The sequence below is a fragment of the Anas platyrhynchos genome, chromosome 13, assembly GCF_047663525.1.
Source record: "Anas platyrhynchos isolate ZD024472 breed Pekin duck chromosome 13, IASCAAS_PekinDuck_T2T, whole genome shotgun sequence".
NCBI classification, from domain to species: Eukaryota; Metazoa; Chordata; class Aves; order Anseriformes; family Anatidae; genus Anas; species Anas platyrhynchos.
The window spans coordinates 14370557-14389680 of NC_092599.1; the positions used below are offsets into that span (position 1 = coordinate 14370557).

The 19124-nt window shown below is 45.4% G+C and overlaps 1 long non-coding RNA gene across 1 annotated transcript in view; it reads left to right on the forward strand.

The window, feature by feature from the left end:
• LOC106018900 (uncharacterized) overlaps positions 1-15959 on the forward strand; it is a 72911-nt gene extending 56952 nt beyond the window's left edge. Inside the window, exons 10-13 of the long non-coding RNA XR_011812592.1 lie at positions 2088-2225; positions 3189-3321; positions 8902-8984; positions 9792-15959. This is a non-coding gene — a long non-coding RNA (uncharacterized lncRNA). The remainder of the gene's footprint in view (positions 1-2087; positions 2226-3188; positions 3322-8901; positions 8985-9791) is intronic.
• The last annotated feature ends 3165 nt before the right edge of the window (positions 15960-19124 follow it).

Here is a 19124-nt window from a genome sequence, read left to right on the forward strand (position 1 = left end):
GTGTTTGAAAGCCAGAAAGTACTAGCGTAGTGCTTCTCAAACCAAAGGACTTGGTATGTTTTTACAAATATTGATGAAATGTCTCCAACACAAGAGAATGCAGTGGTTTAAAAAAAAAAAAGTCTGGGGTTGCACTGCAAAATCAGACACAGGACAAGTGGAAAAGGTTTATTATTCAGTTTATTTCCAGAACTACTTGGATTATTGACTACTGGAGTATAAACTCTCAACCAGGTGCCTACTCATCTAGTATATCCTATGCTGGGATAGTTTATTTCCTAAACTATCAGTCTTTTAATTGCAAACTCTCAGACTGTTGACTATCAGCCTGCTAACTCCCCTTGCAGTGCTGCTCTCCCCGTCCCCAGCAGACCTGCACAGGGCTGCCAGTTATTTTTTTGCTCAGACAGGGTGTTGGTTTTAACCCCAGGCTCAGGCTGGTGGCAGCATCACAAAACCCTTCAGCTAAGCAGTAACCCGCCTGGTGGTTTTGCCCGTGGAAGGACTTGAAGAAGAACCTCAGACTGCTCTGACTGCTTCATGTGCAGAGCACCCAAGTCCCCTGCAAGGAGCAGGAACTGGGTTGTCCTTTCCCAGAAGCGGAGGGAGAAGGGGGAAAGCTGCAGGGCTAGGCATAGAAGTGCCCCATTTCTGGAGTTTTTCCATTGGGCGTCTCTCCCACACGCAAAATGTTCTGACAGTGTTTGCTCTTCTGGTGGCTTTTGAGCTCCTTCTTCAGAGCCCAGCAGATCACTGGGGTCAGGGCCGCAGCCTTGGAAGAGCCGTGCTAACAGGATCCCCTGCTATCAAAGCAGCCAAGAACTGTTTCTTCCCACTTTTACTGGCCTCTCCAAGGGGGAAGGGAGCAGAAGCCTCTCCTTGACAGGTGCCCATCACCCATCTTCAGGATTTAAATGTACTGGGGAGATGTTTTCCCTTTGTCCTCATTGCCTGCCTTCTGCAGTCAACTTTGGCTCTTAGGGGCTGAATCCAGCTCTTGAAGCTCTTCTGCCTTTTCACTGAGCAGCAGGAGCGTAGGGAGACAGAGGTCCTGCATGAGGAGAAAGACGAGGCCGTTGATTAGCTGACACTCATAGAACTTGTCCTTCATTTCTGGGGGGCAGCTGGAGCTCGTGTTTGATCCTACAAGAAGTCAGCCCTGCTCTCGGACCAAGCTGCTGAGGAAGACGACATCTGCCCAGAGGATCTGTGGCTGCCCCATCCCTGTCAGAGCCCAAGGCCAGGCTGGACCAGGCTTGGGGGGTGGCATCCCTGCCCAGGGCAGGGGGTTGGATGGTCTTTAATGTCCCTTCCAACCCCAATCCCACAGTTCTGTGATTTCTCTTGCTTTTCCCTGGCAGCTCCCAGGCACTGTGGACAAGGAGGGAGGGAGGACAAAGAGCCCGAAGCAAAGGGTGATATCACCTTGTGCTCTGGTAGCAGAGTGCTTTGCTCAGGAGCTGTGCAAGAGGCTGTCCTCAGAATGCCACCCTCAGGATGGAAATGATTGTTTAAATGAGTTAGGTATCCTCCTGGATGTATTGACAGACATAGCTAGTTCAGGTTTGCATGTGAAACCTACCTGCTTTCTCTAATTTCAGGTCTCTCTAGCTCCCAATATGTTTAATATGCAGCTCCATGAAGCAAATTACTTTTGTCATGTTTAGAAATTTTAGCTCATTTCCAGAAAATACACTTCAAGAATCTGTGAATCAAAATTTCTGTGTATGTGTTCTCTGCAGGCTGATATCATCTTAATACTGCAAAGAGAAATACCTCAAAAGATGCTTGTTTTATGATACATATTCATCCCAGAACCTGGTATTATGGGATGGGACCATAACTCCCCTAAGACTTCCATGTGAATTTTGCAACCCAGATCTTGCCTGAAGATCTCAGCTGAGAGGAGAAACTTGAGAACCAGAGAAATTTAAGTCCCCTCTAATGAATGGAGTACTAGGTGGAAGGAAAGAATATTTTCAGCTGTAGTGATTTCAATGTATCATCAATCATTAACTGCATTGTTTTTGTTTGGGGCTGTTTCCACCATTAATTCTCTTCTTTGTTCCTTGACTCCCATGTTGAAGGACCAACGGTACCTTATCTCCAAGTGAATGATGAAACAGTGAAATGATTTAATTCTTGAGTAGCGCAGACTGCAAAAGGAGGCAAAGACTTGCAATGACTGTCCATCTCCACCTGCTGAACAGATGCAGCAGGCCACGGTGGGTAACCCTGTGACCTTTTCTGCTGTACGTTGTAGGCTGTAGGATGTCTGCAGAGACTGAAATGACCCGTTCAGTCCAAAAGGTGATCCTCCCTGTCCATGCTATGCACCGGGGCTGTCCCTCATCTACGGAGCATCAAGTCCATCAGTGGCCCCACTTTGCTTAACCCAGCATCAGAGCAGTCCTCAGGAGGATTTCTGACTGGTGGTAGGGTTGTAGGATGATGTCTCCAGTTTGGTGAGCTAAGCCTTGGTGAGAGTTGCTGCAAAACTTCCCCGTTTGAGCAGTCTGATAGTGTCAGAACAGCAGCCGACACAGGTGGGAGCTGAAGAAGCCACTGGAGTTAGGGATCAGCTAACTGTCAGTTAGTTTGGTTCAGTTAGGGTTGTTCTGCAAAAGGATTTGGTTGTTTTATTGACTGTTAGTGTGGTTGGGGAAAAGTGTCATGCCTATCAGCTCTAAAAGAGGTGTAGGAAAAAGCACAGAAGAGAAACTTTCTTTCTGAGAAAAGATCAAAAATGCATTTTTCTTACAAACCTCCTCTCTTTTTAATCTTGCTTTATTATTTTATGTGACTTCATGGCCTGTTAAGACCAGAAAAATGGGCTGTTACATGTCAAATCACGCCAGCGTTTCCAATTGTTTCATATGGTATAATCCCAGTAGAATATTTCTTTTTTATTTACTCACGTACTGTAGGCAGATGAATGTTACATTTTATTTTCAGGTCAGAACAACTCCTGTTAAGCATTACCAAGAAATATTCTTACACTTGGATGTGGTGAGTAGAAATACTGTTACTGGTTTGTCATGGGATTGAGTCAAATAGGAAATATAAATAAGTAAATAGAAAACAGTGTTTCAGGTTACCTCAGTATTATTTGGGAAGAAAGATTTTTTTTACTTTCATTATTATTATAATTATTGATGTTTTTAATTTCAGTATCTTCTCCTTTACAGGGAATTTTGGAAAGGAACTTGTGTTGTGCACTTTTGACTGAAATCAAATCTTGAAATAGTGATGCGTCAGGAGAAGCAGAAACCTTATGCCCTGAGTGCGACTGTAAAACTTTCTGCTGCAGCTTCTAATCAGGTGAGAACTCAAACTAAAATTGATGGAAATCCTGCCTGTGGAGTTTTAGCCTTGAGAAGTGAGATGTGAACAACAACAACAAAAAAGATGAATCAATGCCAAAAAAAAACACACAAGATGATCCAAAGAACTGTTTCTAAAGAAAAACTGTACTAAAATATTAATGATGGAGTACAACAGATGGCTCAAAAGGTGTACTACAACACTGCATGCAAGAAGAACTTAGCATAACTTTACAAACAAATAAAAAAAGAATCTGAATGTTGAAGTTCTGGTAAGTTTAAGAGCATGAAGAAGCAGAAACACCAGGGCAATTAAGAATCCAGCCTGGTGGGATCTTGTTCTGAGGGTAAGTTGCTGAGTTTCAGAGAACTGGAAGTACCGTTGCCCCTCTGGTGGTGACCCTGATACAAGAAGGGTCACTACCAGTTAATGCTGCTTTTCACTGACTCTGTTCTATTGTCCAGTCCATGCAATATTGAAAATACGATGAGCGAGAGCACTTAACTGAGCAAACACCTTCCTAGGAAGACTAGATGTGACCCTTGGCCTTGGTTGCGTAGTCAGTGGTTGCCTAAACCCCGCTGGTCTTGTTCTGTGGCCACTTGGAGCTGTGCAGGAGAAAAGTGTGTGCTGCCTACTGTCTGCTGCATTTAACTATTTCTTTTGCATCCCCCTTCCCCGTCATCCAGCTGGGGTTGTAGACCTATGTAGCAATCCACACAAAGGTGTATGTTACTCTGTTGGTGTTAGGACATGCCCTTGGGTGTTTCTGTGCTCAGTCCCCACTTGCCCACAATATCAGGAATTGTCCCAGGTTTTGCAGCTCCAGTCCAACAGCGTTTTTGTCTGCGGCTTGGAGTCTGCACCATGAAGTGTACAGCATTAGCGTCTGCTCCGTGTTACTTTGTATGTGCTGTCCTTAGGTGGCAGTCTTAGTTGCAGTCTGTCTCAGCAGAAGCTTGATTTTCTGGTGTCTTTTCAGGAAAAAGGGTGAAAGTGTTTTGGAAAGTGATGCTCACAGAGCTGTATTCCAGTATAAATTACAATCAGCAATAATTATATGCTTAAGAAATTTCTAAACATCATATCCTGCAACCTGCTCTTCTCTGCTCCAAAAAAAGAAACAACACAAAATCTATTCCCCTGATCAAGGTCTTTGTTTCTTTTGAATCTTCTGAAGAAAGTTGTAAGAGTCCCAGGAGTGTTTGAAATTAGCCACCATACAGAGATGAGCTGCATTTCCAAACACTCTTTTCAACTACTGTAGCAAAAAAAAAAGTTAAAACAACTTTCCCCATTCTGGGACAGAAATGCTCTTCTGCAGTAGTTAATTCAATCAATTGTCAACAGACAAATGACCTCATAAATCAGCACAACCTGTGGAGGTTCCAGCGTGGAAATTGCAAGAAGATGTATCAGTGGCAAAAGTTGTTTTACCGTGAGATTCAACATTGCCTCTGGCTGCCTGGGAGGAGTTGATGTGTGGACTTAAACCTTCTGCTCGTTCTCCCCATGACTCACATGTTTCTCTCTTAAATGTGGGGCTGGCCCCAAAACTACCACACCGTGGGATGATTTGGGATGAAAGAAGTGCACTGAACTCTGTTTCAAAGCAGCTACAGGAAATTGGTCAATGCAGTCTGTATGCTAAGTGGTTATTTGTGTAATTTAAGTGCTAATTAAGAAAATCATAAGTAAAGGTAAGTTCTTAATGCATGAGGAGGATAAAGCAAGAGGCAAAATGTGCATCTGCAAAAGCTATTCCACTCGTGTGTATAAATCAGGAGACTATGTGCTCAAGTAGAGAATTAGGCTGAGTTGCCTGCTGTTACACATTTAAATTAAGCAGGAGCCTAATAGCTTTTTAAAAATCTGGCCGTAAGTGTTTTTTCTCAGGGAAGAGATCATCTAATCAAAATAGTGCTTTAGAAGAAAGAACGCTAATACTGAACATGAGCAAGGAGCTCTAACTACTGACAAGAACTCCACTGCTAGGATAAGATTTGTTACAGTTGGTAAAAGGCTAAAGTGGCTCTTTGCAGCCAAGCTGCTGGTGGAGATGGGAGCAGGGGAAATGAAACGATGCCACAACACTAACAAAATGAATGGCATCTCTGTGCTTGGGGTGGGCGCTGATGGAAGGGCTGGTTTATGTTTACTCACTTTCTTTGCTTTAGATGCTGCTGCTGCTGAGCTGTGCTGGGGTTTTTAAAGCAGTAAGCCCCTGGATGTCAGCTCAGCAGTATTCAGTCACAAGATTTCTTCCTGTTAAGGTTTCATTTCCACGTGAGATACAGGATTCTACAGAGCTCCTCTACTTTGATCTTTTGAACTGAGCTCCAAAACAGGCGGGAGAAATTTCCTAGAAAGTTTTGACCTAATTCCTTGTCGGCGTGAAAAGATGCAGTGGTGTTCAAGTCAGCTGCTGCGAGGCGGTGTCAGGAAAGCAGCCTTCCCCCGAGCCGAGGAGCCGAGGCCATGCTCAAAGCGCCACGCTACGGCTCAGGAGGCTCGGCTCGATCAGCTCCCTGCAGCTCCAGCAGTTTGTTTCTCTACCTGCAACAGATGATTTTGCCTCTTTATCAAAACGTCTCTATCTAAATAGAGCATGTCTGTGCGAGCTCAACACAATAGCATGTGTGCAAAGTATTTGTGGTACAAAGCATCCGTGTCTTTCACCTACCATTGTCCTTAGCGAATACCTGGAACCTGGAGTGAAATGCAAGCACTTTTCCTGCAGGGATCAGTTGCTGAGAGGGATTTGAAAAGCGCATTCAATCTAATTGCATTGCTGCCTTTCAGAGCTTTACAGAATAGCGAAATTCACTTTGGGTATCAGGAGGCGAGCTGAGGGTTTTAGATCTGCTGTTAGAAGACAACCTGAAGGTGCCTGCGCTGTCTCTGGGAAGGACTTCACCTGACTCTTTTGGGGCTTGGTGTTTATGGTCTGCTGCAGCTGGAAATCCCTGGGCAGATGGAGAGGCAAAGGATAAAGGGAGTCCTGCAGCAAAAGCCCCTTCTTCTTCCCCTTTGGTATGTGATCAGGAGGATCAGGAAGCTAACGGGGCCAGCTTTCATTCCTGTCCTGCTCCTCTGACTCTTCTGCTGCTGACTGGGAGCACTGGGCCGTGCTGGAAAGCAGGGGGCTGCACTAGGCAGTGGGTCAGAGACAGGCCTGGGAGGCAGAACGTGTTCAGGAGGATGGACGGAGCCTCCCAGCAGAGAGACAGTTGTGTCCAAACCTGGCAGGAGGTTCTGACTTGGTTCTGGCAGCACACTGTGTACATTTTTGTTTTGTTTTGTTTTGTTTTTACTTCTTGCTTTCTTTTTGTAAAATGCAGTAATCCATTGAAGTTAAAAACTTCCCACGTAAATGTCTACATCTGCTTTATTGGAGATGGGATTTCAACTGGCTGAGAGCTCACTGGGGATAGGCAAGAGAGATTTAATCTGTTTGAATTATTACTGGGCAGCTCTTTCAGGAAGAACCTGGATGTGCTATTTGTTCTTATTCTTCAAGGACTTAAACAAACCTCATTTCTTTGGAATCTAAGTACCCAGTGTAGGGGGCAGACAGGGACCAGTGGGTTTAGGTCCTTCAGAAAGAAGGCACAGAGCTATTTAGGACCCTCAAGTTTCCTCTTCATTAAGAAACTATTTCATGTTTACAGCAACAGCTTTACCATTGCTCTCTACTCGTCCTTTCCTCAGCCTACAGGATGCTACAAAGAGATGTGTTTGTTTGGGATGGACAATGAGGAAACAGAGTAAGGAACCAAAGACCTTTTCTAACAGTTCAGATTGTAATGAGAACATTGTTAGGGGTGAGATGTGCAAAGCCCCACTTACTGGAAGAAGATGACCAACAGATCTTTATAGAGCTGAGAAACGTTTGGCTTTTATATTTGAGTCCAGAGAAGTTTCTGATCATTTCTGTTTGCAACATCTGCTCCAGCTTGTTGCTGTAGGAACTGCTGAAAGGTCAGCACAGCACCGGGCTGCGGGAATGGTGGGGCTCGTGAGTCCTCAGACAAGGAGGTGCCTAAATCCGCATCATTAGGTTGCAACAAGAGGATGCTTTCCTGACATTACTGATTCCTGAGCATCTTTTGGGGGTGTTCAGTATGTGAACTGTAGTGGCTTTTAATATCCTAAGCAGTATTTAGCATCTAAAGATAGAAGAATTTTACAGCTTGGCTCCGTGCGCTTTTCCCCCACTGCTCTGTGCTGGCAGCAGCAGCACCACCACGAGCTCCAGTCCTGTCTGCAGCCTTTGCCTCGCTGAATGTCACAGGGAAAACTTTTATTCCAGCTCCTGGCACAGTGCTGTGTGTGCCGGGAGCCTTGGGACAGGTAAGGGGAGCCCTCTGCACCCTGCTGCGGCAGCACGCACCTGCATGGGTGCTGCTGCTCCTTGTTCAGTCCTTCGGTGTTAACAGCTTATCCTTCGTATGATGAGTTCGAAGCCTGCTAATCTTGCATCAGTTGTAGTCTTGTCTAAATTCTGATTTTTTACAACCATCACACTAGAAATAAAAGGATTAATCAAACGCCAGAAGATTACTAGAGCTTACCACCAGTCAAAGTTTGACTGGCAAAACGTGTTAATCACTGCTCGCTTAACCAGGGCACGGAACTGCGCTCTGCCCTTCTCCCCCTGCTCTTCTCACTGGCATCCCGTGTAATGTGGAGCTCTGGTTTTGGCAGATGCAGAAGAAATTACATTGCTTTTTGTCTTTTCACAGGTGCGTCTCTGTTGGGGTTCTAGATATTCCTTAGAGATCCTCCCCAAGCTTACATACCAAAAAGGCAAGACCTGAACAGCGAAGTTTATCTGTAGAAATTTGATTGCAGAGAATTACAGAATTATTTGTAAGGCTTATTGAGTGCTGCAGAGAAGTAGTAAACAAGTCAAAGCAGAAGGATAAGCTGCACTATTTAACAACCCATTTATTGTATTTGACTAATTAGAACATGAAGCCATTTCAGCAGTAAGCTGAAGTTGCTTCGTGTAGCATAAATGCATTTACTTCAGCAGAACATAATAAAAATCCTAGACCTTTAATGCCACTTTGAGGGTGTGAATTAAACAAAAACAAACACAAAACCTCGTTTAGAAGAACCAGTTTCCAAACACTTGAGCTTTTCATCTGCACTCTGTGAATTAGTCTTGCTGAAATAGCTGCTGTGGACAGGATTGCTGCAACACTTCCCTAGTATTAAGCAGGTCTTGGAGGAAATCCTGTTACATCCTTCTGACAGTCTATGTATTTTCTTCTCTGGTGATGCTTTGTTGTTTGTTTGTTTAGTTTTGTTTTCCTTTCACAACCTAAATGTGTACCTTCAGCACCAAGAGCAGTCCCTGCGCTTTTTCTTTTCCTGTTTCTTGAATACCCCCTACTCAAATGCACAATTTGCAGGGTATAAATGGATATATATATATATATATATATATATATATATATATATATATATATATATATATATATATATATATAAGATATCGTTTCCATCAAAGTAGCTATTGACACCCTTTATACCGGTTTCTGTCATCTTTGTCTGATTTGAAATTTACAGAATGGCTGTCCTTCCTGCAGCACTCTCATTGATTTGTTTTAGAAAGAGAAATGTTTCCTTCACACAGCTGGCGCACAGCTCAGGTAGGTTCACCTCCTTAATTTTCTTTTTAACTTTTTGAGTGAATTTACAGTGGGAGATGTTCCCTTCCTTGCGTGGTCCCTTAAAACTATTGATATTTAACTTCTGGGGACCAGAGCAGAGCATATGATCACCTGCCTGCATCTCATGTGCATGGGTTTGTACTGCATTATGTGGATTTGTGAAAATCCTCCTTTTGTGATGGCACTGTCTTAACACCTCTGGTCCTGGGCCAGGACTATATTCTAGACACAGTGGTACTGCCAAAAACTCAGAAAATGCTTTGAATAGAAAATGCATTCTCTTAAATAGAAATGCATTTTTTCATGCTGCTTGTGTCTGCTGCAAGGTTGGCATGGCTGTAAATGTATAAATCACGGCCTCATATATGTTAAAGGAAGACTGTGAAGAAAGCCTAAGCTCATCTAGACTTTCTCCTCATGGTAAAGAGTCTGTAGGATGAGAAAAGTACTCGTCAGCTTTCAGGAAACAATAAAATAACACAAATAAAATATAGGAGCCAACTGATTTAATGTGTCACCATTTGCAGTCTATACATATCACCATTGCAAACCCCAAAGATCTTGGTTTATTTGTGACTAGGAAATGGAGACCAAAAGCAGCCTCATATATAAATACAATGGATTTCACAGCATCACAATTTACTGTCTCTCCTTCAGCCATGCAGGCTATACCACTGAAACAATACTGCAGCCATAATAGGAAAACTGTCCTTCCCGGGATTTATGAATTTATAAAGGATATAGTCAGTTCTGTTGTGTGATTCAGCACTAAATTACTACTTACAGATGTCAGAGCGTGCACCAGGTGGGAAAGCTCTCAAGGAAGGACGCGGTGCGTTTTCCAACGCAGCCATTCGGCACCAAATGGTAATAAAGGAGGCGAGGGCTGAGCACCCGACCTGCCCCAGACCCAGCCAAAGTGCTTAGTGAAGTATGCCGGTAGCCAGCACTAGGAAGACAGAGCTTCAGAGCAAGTATTTGGATTTTATTTTATTTTTTAATTAGGAAATATATTTTGTAAGGCTCACATGTAACTCTGCTTCATCCTGTCCTCACCCCTTGGCTTACTTTCTGCCCAGGAGTGGGTTAGGACAGGTCCCAGTTAGGTGCACATCCTGGCTTCTATTTTCCTGCAAATTCAAGTTCCCACTCCTTTGTATCTGCATTATGTAACATGCGGCATCTGACAATGTGCTGCAGCATCTATAAAAGGGTTTTTCCCATTTCCTAATTGAAGATTAGGTACATCCAATTTGAAAGGAGGGGAGAAGAAGCAGAGGTTTCTGTCCCCTGTCTGATTGTCGCAGGGAGGGTTCCTCTTTCATCCTCGCCGAGGATGTGCGTGTTGTGAGACACGTTTCCGAACAGCAGGCGCGGTGCTGTGTATCGAGGCTCAGACTTCAAATGGGGCATAATCAGGCATTTCAGGCCCCTGCGAACACTCCTGAAGAGTTGGCCTGATTTTCAAAAGCACCAAGCAATTGACATCTCCTATTGATTTCACTGGGAACCAGTCAGCCCTCAACGCATCAGAAAAATCAGGCTGGTTACTTAGAAACCTGCAGATGGTTTTTAAATCTACATTCTGGGGCTGTTTTAGTTTCAGTGCTGGAACTAGAGTGTGTTTTCCTCTGCTGCATATGCTCCTCATATGCTAAGCAGCGCTCCTGCTTACTCTACAAACAGTGGCCTTTCTGCTGCACTTGGCCTTGGAAATCCTGTACGTAACACATTTGTGCTCTCTAGATCTGCTTTGGGGAAGAGGAGTTTGGTGGTGGTAGTCAAAAAGCCATTCTCTGTCTCCTGTGTTTCTCGGAAATTCACCAATTACTTTTGCTGAGCTGCAAGTACTTTTTTTGGTCTGTGCTGATGGATTCCCTCTGCCATTGGCATGATTTATAGTCACTCGTGTCTACAGGTAACAATTCCCTTTCCCCTCAGGGTTGTGCACTGTCCATCATCCACCTGTCAGCCAAACGTCTGCTTTCTCTTTTCATCCCAGCCAAATAACCTGGGTGTTTGTTAGCCACAGCAGCCGTCTGCTCTGCTGCCGTGGGGATGCTGATGGGATGTAGTTAGTGGGTGAGGTACAGGAACCTCGACCTGGGCCTTATCTCAGAGCTTGGTCACTTTGTTGGCATCCCTTGTCTCATCGTGGGGTGCATCAGTGCTGCCCATGGGATGCTGAGGTTGACTGGAAAGATAAAAGGGATACATGAACCGCCGAGCACAAGATGGGGAAATGCTGTAGCTCACATTGACAAACTAAATACAGACCAATGAAGTGGTGCAACATGGCACGTGTTATTGTGCGCTGTTGGATATGTCCTGTGCACGTGGCAAACTGCTGTTATTCTGCTTTGGTTGGAAGTGGTGAGGTCTGTGCCTGCTGTTGCCTCCAGTTCTGGGCAGTGCGGTACGAGAATGATACAGATGAGTCTGCAGTATGCTGAAAGGCAGCAGGAAGAATGAGAAGTCAGAGAAAAATGACCTGTGAGCAGCGTTTTGTCATGGAAAAGAAAAGCCTGAGCTGTGACAGTAGCCGTGTCACAGGTGAAGGGCCCATTTCCCTGGTGTCCCCTGGCTGTCTCCAGAAGAACAAGACAAAAGGATGTACATTCTGCAGCAAGGAAAACACAAGGTGAGTATTGGCTGCTGGGGGTTGCAGCGTGCCGCATAGGCAGTTGCAAAGGCTTGGAGAATCAGTTAGACAAACAGCTTTTGGCACCACACAGCTTTGGGAAGAAGGTCGCTGGAGAAGGAGAGGCAAAAAGGGACGCCCTTCCCCTGGCCGACGGGACTGAAGCTGTCGATGGCTGTCACAGCCGGGTGCTGATTTCCTTCTGCCCAGTGGCTGGGAACATCCCGCTCTTCTGACTTAGATGTATAAAATAATTTGTGGGCTGGAAGAAGGCAGGAACATCCAAGGTGCTTGTTGTGGCCCTGCATGGAGGGGGCTCGTGGCTGCTCTCACAAGGTCCCGATTGCTCCAGGGCAGCTGCTCACAGGACTCTGCAGAGCGCTGGGCAAAGGTTTGGTGTAGCCATCAGAAGACTCATTTTGTGAAAGATGCGATTGATACTGTTCAGACACAGGAGGCATGGAAAGAATTAGAAACCGATTCTTCTGAAAGAAGCAAGACAATGGGATATATTACAGCATCAAAATGTTCTTGGCAGGTGGAATGTATATATCAAGTACTGAAAAAACTGTTTGGTAAGTGATACATTTCATATTAAAATATATAAATCATCCACTTGGAGAAGAATTGGACTCTCTGGGCAAGTACCTTAGCTACTACATCTGACATACTGCCTGTTAAAACAGATATATTAATTTCAAAACCTGATAATCATTGCCTATTTTTTTATTTGTTCCAGGATAAAACTGAGAATGAGATGCATCATTCATAGCATCTGACAGTCGTCTGTCTGTTACTGGCCTGACTGTGTTATTTCAGTGTTGCAGTGCAGTGAGTAGTCCCTAGTTTATCAGTGTATCTATTGATTAATATATGCTCCCATTACAGTAAATATATATAGTAATAAATTAGATAATGTAACCATGATAAACTTGCTATATCTAGTGTGTAACCTACTAAATCAAAATTAACAATTACTAATTGAAATTATATCCCCTAGTACAGCATTATATAAATCAAAGGCATTTTCTCTCACGTCCATGCATCATTCAGAAGATTAATCCTCCAGCGACTGTAAATGTTTTTCTACTGCGTTCATTTGGCTAAGCTGGATAATGGTAATAGCCTTGGGGTTAAATACACAATGCAGTGTGTTAGAGCTGATGTACTGGTTATTGCCCCGTACGTCCTAAGCGCTCATCAAACTGCAGTGGTGAGGCACTGGGCCATGGGGATGGCAAGTGCTCCACACCCAAGGCTCATGGGCTGGGATTCCTTGGTTCTTGGGTTTTCATGGAGGTTGTGTCTACCCAGATGTCTTTTACCTTGTGTGCTAGGACACAAAGGACTGAGACCCAAAAAAACACCATGGTAATTTGAAAGAAACGTTGGTGACCTGTTTGCTCCCAAACCCACCAGTGCTCTCCTTTACTTCCCACTTGAAAGACTCAAGAGGAACATCATGAAACCCCTTTTATTTTCACTCTCCAACGTTCCTGACATATGGAAACATCAATGGGAGTTGCCCCCAGGAGACGGCTGAACAGCACAGCCCCAAACAGTGCTGCATCAGCGCAGTGGCCTTGGGTCATGGACAACATCTGGCTCGTGTGAGCAAACCCTGCCAGGGGGGCTGATGGAGAGCATCTTGAGAGAAATGCTTTTTATGAATGACTTTAGAGTGAGTTTCTGTAGGGGTCATCAGTAAGGGTCTCTGAGGAGCACTATTTTGCAGCGTGCACAATGGGGAGAAATTCTGATTCCTCAGGAGCCAGGAAAGGGTGAGCAGAAGCCAGTGAGACAGCTCGAGCTACCTTCACTTGCAGCAGCTTCACAAAATGTCCTAACCGTACACAGAAAACCAATCAGAGGTTATGCAAAGCTCTCGTGATTACTTTGCATTTTCAAAGAAGACTGGGCATTGGTCCAAACCCATAATCTGTGCAAGGGCATGTCACAACAAATCGGAGAGGGATAATTAGAATTTTATGAAGAGTGGCTCTCTATAATGCTACCTACTGTTTACTTACCAACAATTTTGAATTTAGCACCTGATTCATTTTATATAACATGAACTAAAAAAAACATTTTCTAACAAGCTTATATTTGCTGTTAGTTACGTGTGTGTTTGTTTGTTTTAAATAACCTTGTTTCCCCAGTGGGACCAATGTACGTGCACGTGTGTCTGTCTGCTCAGAAAATGGTATTGTAATATATGAAAGCACAGGAATATGGCTTTAGCAGATAATAACTCTTGATTTTGTTGTTCCAAGTGTTTTTTTTCTAGAAGTCAATGAAAGTCCAGTTCACTTGAAACAATAGTGCTTTGAGAGCCATTCCCATGCTTTCCAGAAGTGTGTGAGGAGATAGGTGTAAGAGGGAAGTCTAAAAGCAAGGTGAGGTGTGACATTTTCTTCATTGTCTTTTACTGAAGTTCTGTAACTTTGTTAGCTAGAGTGGCAGTTGTGTTTTACCCCAAACAGGACTCAATTTCATTGATATCTAGCATCTGTGTGTTGTGTCCAGCTGTGTATAGTCATTCAACATCTCTTTTAGAAAAATAGTGCTTTCGCAAGATACTACTTCTTTACATTATTGACCTGTTACAACTACTTTGGCTGTATGGATATTCTTATCCATGGGCTAATCTGGGAGTATTAATCTACCCACTGCCCACACAAAGATTTATTTTGAAAGTCAACACACAGAATGTAGCTCAGCATTAAGTATTTTTATCATCTTAATAAACGCCCTGAAATCAGCAAAAGCAATACATACAAGCAAATAGTCATCTGTTACTCTTCTTTGAGACATTAAAAAGATAGAAATGTGAGATTTTTCAATATCTTTATTGTTGAATTACTTTTAACCCAATTCACATAATTTGAGCATCTTCTTTTTCTGCACAAATAGTCATAAACAACCATATGGCTAATTGCTTACCCGAAGTGTAGTCCTTTTTGAACAAGTGCAGCACTGGCTGTATCCCTACTGGCAAGCAGTGTGATGCCGTGGGTGTGGAGGTAAGTCCACATCTGTACCATGCACGTTCCCGTGGGATGGTTCCCCACGAGCCACGTGAGGTCCCAGAGGCTGGCAGACAAGGTGCATGGCTGAGGGTTTAACCCCAAGGGGTGCAGCCCTCATCTCGTGCTCCGCAGTGCAAACTGAAGCGTGGTGAGTGGAGGGCAATGGGGAGGTTTGCTCCCTCCTGACAGCAACCAAAATGCTGACACAGGTGCACACGCTGCATACCACTTTCTTATGGCCCTATTCTTCACATCTTGAAAAAAGGATATTGAAGAAACATCCTTTTGTATCTCTTCTTGCTCCTTGTGATAACTGATGAGGTTTGAAGTGCTTGGGGAGCCATGAGGCAGGGGCAGGTCAGCCTATGCTGCACCCTGCAGAGAAGTTTCCTCCCTCCACCTGCCTTAGCACAGTGGGGCCTGGGCACTGCTCTCTGCTTCTTTGCAGGGCTGTGTTTGAGGGGGAAGAAGGACTGAAAATTCTTGGGTATGTTATCCCTAAGTGCATCCTGCCATTGGACTGATGGGTATAGGAGACAACTCAGACTCACTTCTGTCTTGATTTGGCTTCAGGCATTTAAATCCAAGTCTCCCACCTATGAGGACACTGCTCTGAAAAATCTTGGCCCTGCTCTCAGAAGGAGTTTTGCTGTGCTTTCACCAGCGATGGTAGCATCATGCTGTGCCGTGGCATACCCACGGTGATCAGCTGCACATGCATGCATCCCTGAGCACCAGCACAGCAAGGGAACTAAGCTCGGGCAGTGTAAGGCTTATGGGTCGGGATTGGAAATCCCATTAGACACCAGCAAGGTCCAGTCTGTATGGGTAAAATGGTAAGCTACAAGGTGCTGCAACATTGGGAAGATTTTGTGGTAGTAATGATTAATATTAATAAGAATAATAGGTATTCATGATGTGAACAGGGTGAATAGCGGAATGGATTCAGGTCTTTTTATTTTCTTCGCAGTTTGTTATTATCTAGAGAAAAAAATAAAAACACAACACTAATTACCAGAAGCTAATAGCTAGTGTGTTACTTACCCTCTTAATTAGTACCCTAATTATTAAGTGCAGTGATAACCACTAGTTAGAATGTATTTGCCTTTTAAGACTTCCTTGTTTATCTGTCTTCCTGCTCTGTCTTTTTAATAACACTGACACCAGCAGAGTAGCTGCAGAGAGAATACCAATAATTTCCCCTCGGGAAATGAGTCATTTTGAGTCTCCTGAATGCTGTTATGATTTTCATTCTTTTGTAAAATGCTTTTCACCTTTGAACTGTTGTCTTGCGTTAGGTTCTTACATGAAAGCACTAACACTTGAAATTGTGAGGATGAACACAGAGGAGCAGGGAAGGCCATCTCAGTGGCACAAAATCTTGCTCAAAGTCTTCCATGAGGGAGACTGGAAGGCTTCTGAACAATGTGGAAGCCCATCTCCAAATCCTGCCTGTCTCTTCAGCTGCCCATCTCAAAATCCTGAAGTGGTGAGTGAAATATTCCCCATCATGTCTGTCTAAAGTCACAAGGTCATCTTGGGATGTGTTTCTCCAGGTCCCACTGGTAACCTCTTGCTCTCCACCCTGTGGCATCCAGGTGCTGGGGTCTGCAGTCCCGTGTCTTCGCTGCGTCCCAAGGCACGGAGCCCATTCCGAGAGGGGTGGCTGTGCAGAGTTCATCCAAGCTCGAGTGAAATGACCAGCAACTACTTGTGGATTCTTCATAAAATAGCCATTTGAATGGAAAATTACACCTAAATACCTGCCAAAAATCCTGTATTGAGGTGATTGGTATTTATGGGCCCCTGCCAGAAGCTGTTATAATACAACTTTTTTATGGAGTCTTATTAACTCTTCCCAGGGAGCGATACATTCTGAGCAACTGAAGCCAGTGAGTTACAATTTGTCACAGAGGGGAAGAAAGATCGCTTGGCTCCAGAGCACAGTGTACAGACATGCTCAGTTTGGATGTGCTGTAGCAAACCAGAGAAAGTACTTTGCTAGTTGTAAAATCTAATGGCAGGAGGAAGACATCCCTGCTCTCTGCCCTTGATTCTTGGCAGTGTGGATTACAAAATGCTTCTGCTTAAAGGATGCGGATTAGAAAAGATGTTAACTACATGTACAGTTGCTGTTTCTATAGCCTCATTAGTATGCACGATGTTTCACACTGATTTGACATTGTCTCTGCCCTAAGGAGCTTGAAATTTAAAGGCAAAACCCTGTGACCATGTGAAATCTGAACATTGCAAGCAAGGCTCTCAAGAAAGGATTTGTGAGACTGTGAACAAATACGTTTTATTCAACATGTCAAAGCAGGGAGCAGGCAGGGAGGCAGAGGTGTAAACAACTGGAGCGGAGGAGAAAAATAATGAGAGAACCCTAATTGTTGTCAGCTTGATTCCAGCCTTGCTCACCCAGACAGACGTTGCTGCATCTTTGTCAGTGGAGGTGTTTCTGGTTTGCAGCAATCCAAGTGAGAACATCTTCCATGCTTTTATCCAAGTTATCTGCTGCTGCAGTGTTTTGAGACCCATTTTTTTGTTGTTGTTGGCACACAGAGTCCCTGAAGGAGCAGGAGGCAGGATGGGCAGGCACCCAGTGGTGCTTCTCTGTGCAGGGGCCCAGGCCGAGGAGTGGCAGGGGTTGTCTGTGCTCCCACAAGTGGCAGCTTCTTCCCACACCCGAAGCTAGTCCTGTTTTTACAGGAGTGACCTTCCATATGTGAGCCTCATGAGGTTCAGCAAGGCCAAAGGCAAGGTCCTGCACCACAGCCAGGGCAATCCCAAGCAGAACCACAGGCTGGGCAGAGAATGGATGAGAGCAGCCCTGAGGAGAAGGCCCTGGGGGTGCAGGTTGATGAGAAGCTCACCATGAGCCAGCAATGTGTGCTTGCAGCCCTGAAAGCCAGCCTTATCCTGGGCTGCACCAAAAGCAGCGTGGGCAGCAGGGAGAGGGAGGGGATTGTGCCCCTCTGCTCTGCTCTCACGAGATCCCACCTGGAGCCTGCGCTCAGCTCTGGGCCCCCAGCACCTGAAGGACAGGGATGTATGAGAGTGAATCCAGAGGCCACAAATGAAGAAGGGTCTGGAGCACCTCTGCTGTGGAGACAGGCTGAGGGAGCTGGGGCTGTTCAGCCCAGAGAAGGTGCTGAGGAGACCTCACAGCGGCCTTCCAGTGCCTAAAGGGGGCTGCAGGAAAGCCAGGCAGGGACTCTGTGTCAGGGGTGTAGTGATAGGATGAGGAGTAATGGCTTAAACTAAAAGAGGGGAGATTTAGATTGGTTGTAAGGAAGAAATCCTTCACTCAGAGGGCAGTGAGGCCCTGGCCCAGGCTGCCCAGAGGAGCTGTGGCTGCCCCATCCCTGGCAGTGCCCAAGGCCAGGCTGGATGGGGCTGGGGGCAGGGGATCCTGCCCATGGCAGGGGTTGGGGCTGGGTGGATTCTGTGATCCCTTCCAGCACAAACCATTCTGTGATATTCTCAGTCATGCCTTTCTGGTCACAGTCCTTTCTTGGACTATGCCATCTGAAATCATGCAGTTGCGGCCCCACTGTGGCCAAATTACAAGAAGCTGCTACCTGCAGTGCCCGTCTCTCCTCTGGTCCCTGTAGTGCTCCAAGCTGCTTTCCTTTCCTCCTCCTTACATCTGTGCCTTTCCCTAGGGGGAAGTGCAAGCCCCCAGTACTCCCACCCCACCATAGCCTCGGTGACCCGCCGGTGCCTGTTTGGGGACGCACGCTGCTCCCCTCCTGTGGCACGAGCTGCAGAGGCCCCGTGAGCAGTTTGCAGGGCACTAAGAGCCAGCACAGTTTTCTTTGCATGCACGAGCTGGAATTGCAAAACAGCATTTTGCAGATCAAGATGCTTGCCAGTCTCTGGGAATGTACATGAAGAAAAAAAAAGAGTGTGTTTGCACAATTGCTTTGAGCCTGCCAGCCTGGGCAGCAGCCGTAATGGAGATGTGCAGTGCGGGCCTCAGCACCCTGCAAACCTGCACACAGGCAGTGATGCTTGGACTGCTCACAAGTTGTACGTTCACATCCCCTGTGCTCAGCCAGAGAAAACAGCAAGCTCAGGGCAAAGCCAGTACGCACTGCAGGATACATGAAGCTTGGGGCATGATTGCAACGTGCCTGATGCCTTCCTGAGAATAGCAGCGATCACAGAAAATGAGGCAGGGGGAGAAGCAAAGGAACTTTTTTTGGTCTGTGATGCAGGAGTCTGGAAAACAAAGAATCCCCCCCCCCCCCCCCCCCCCACACACACACACCTACCCTGTTAATTAGGCAAAAAATTCTCCAAGGCAGCAAAGTGCCTAGGCTGGGGCTGGCACCCCGCTGAGCTGGCACATGCTGCCCCAGCGCCCGCTCACCACGGGCCGGGCTGTGGCGGCAGCACAGGTTATGGGGTGACTGAAAAGCTTTTCTATTGTCCCCTTCTGATTAC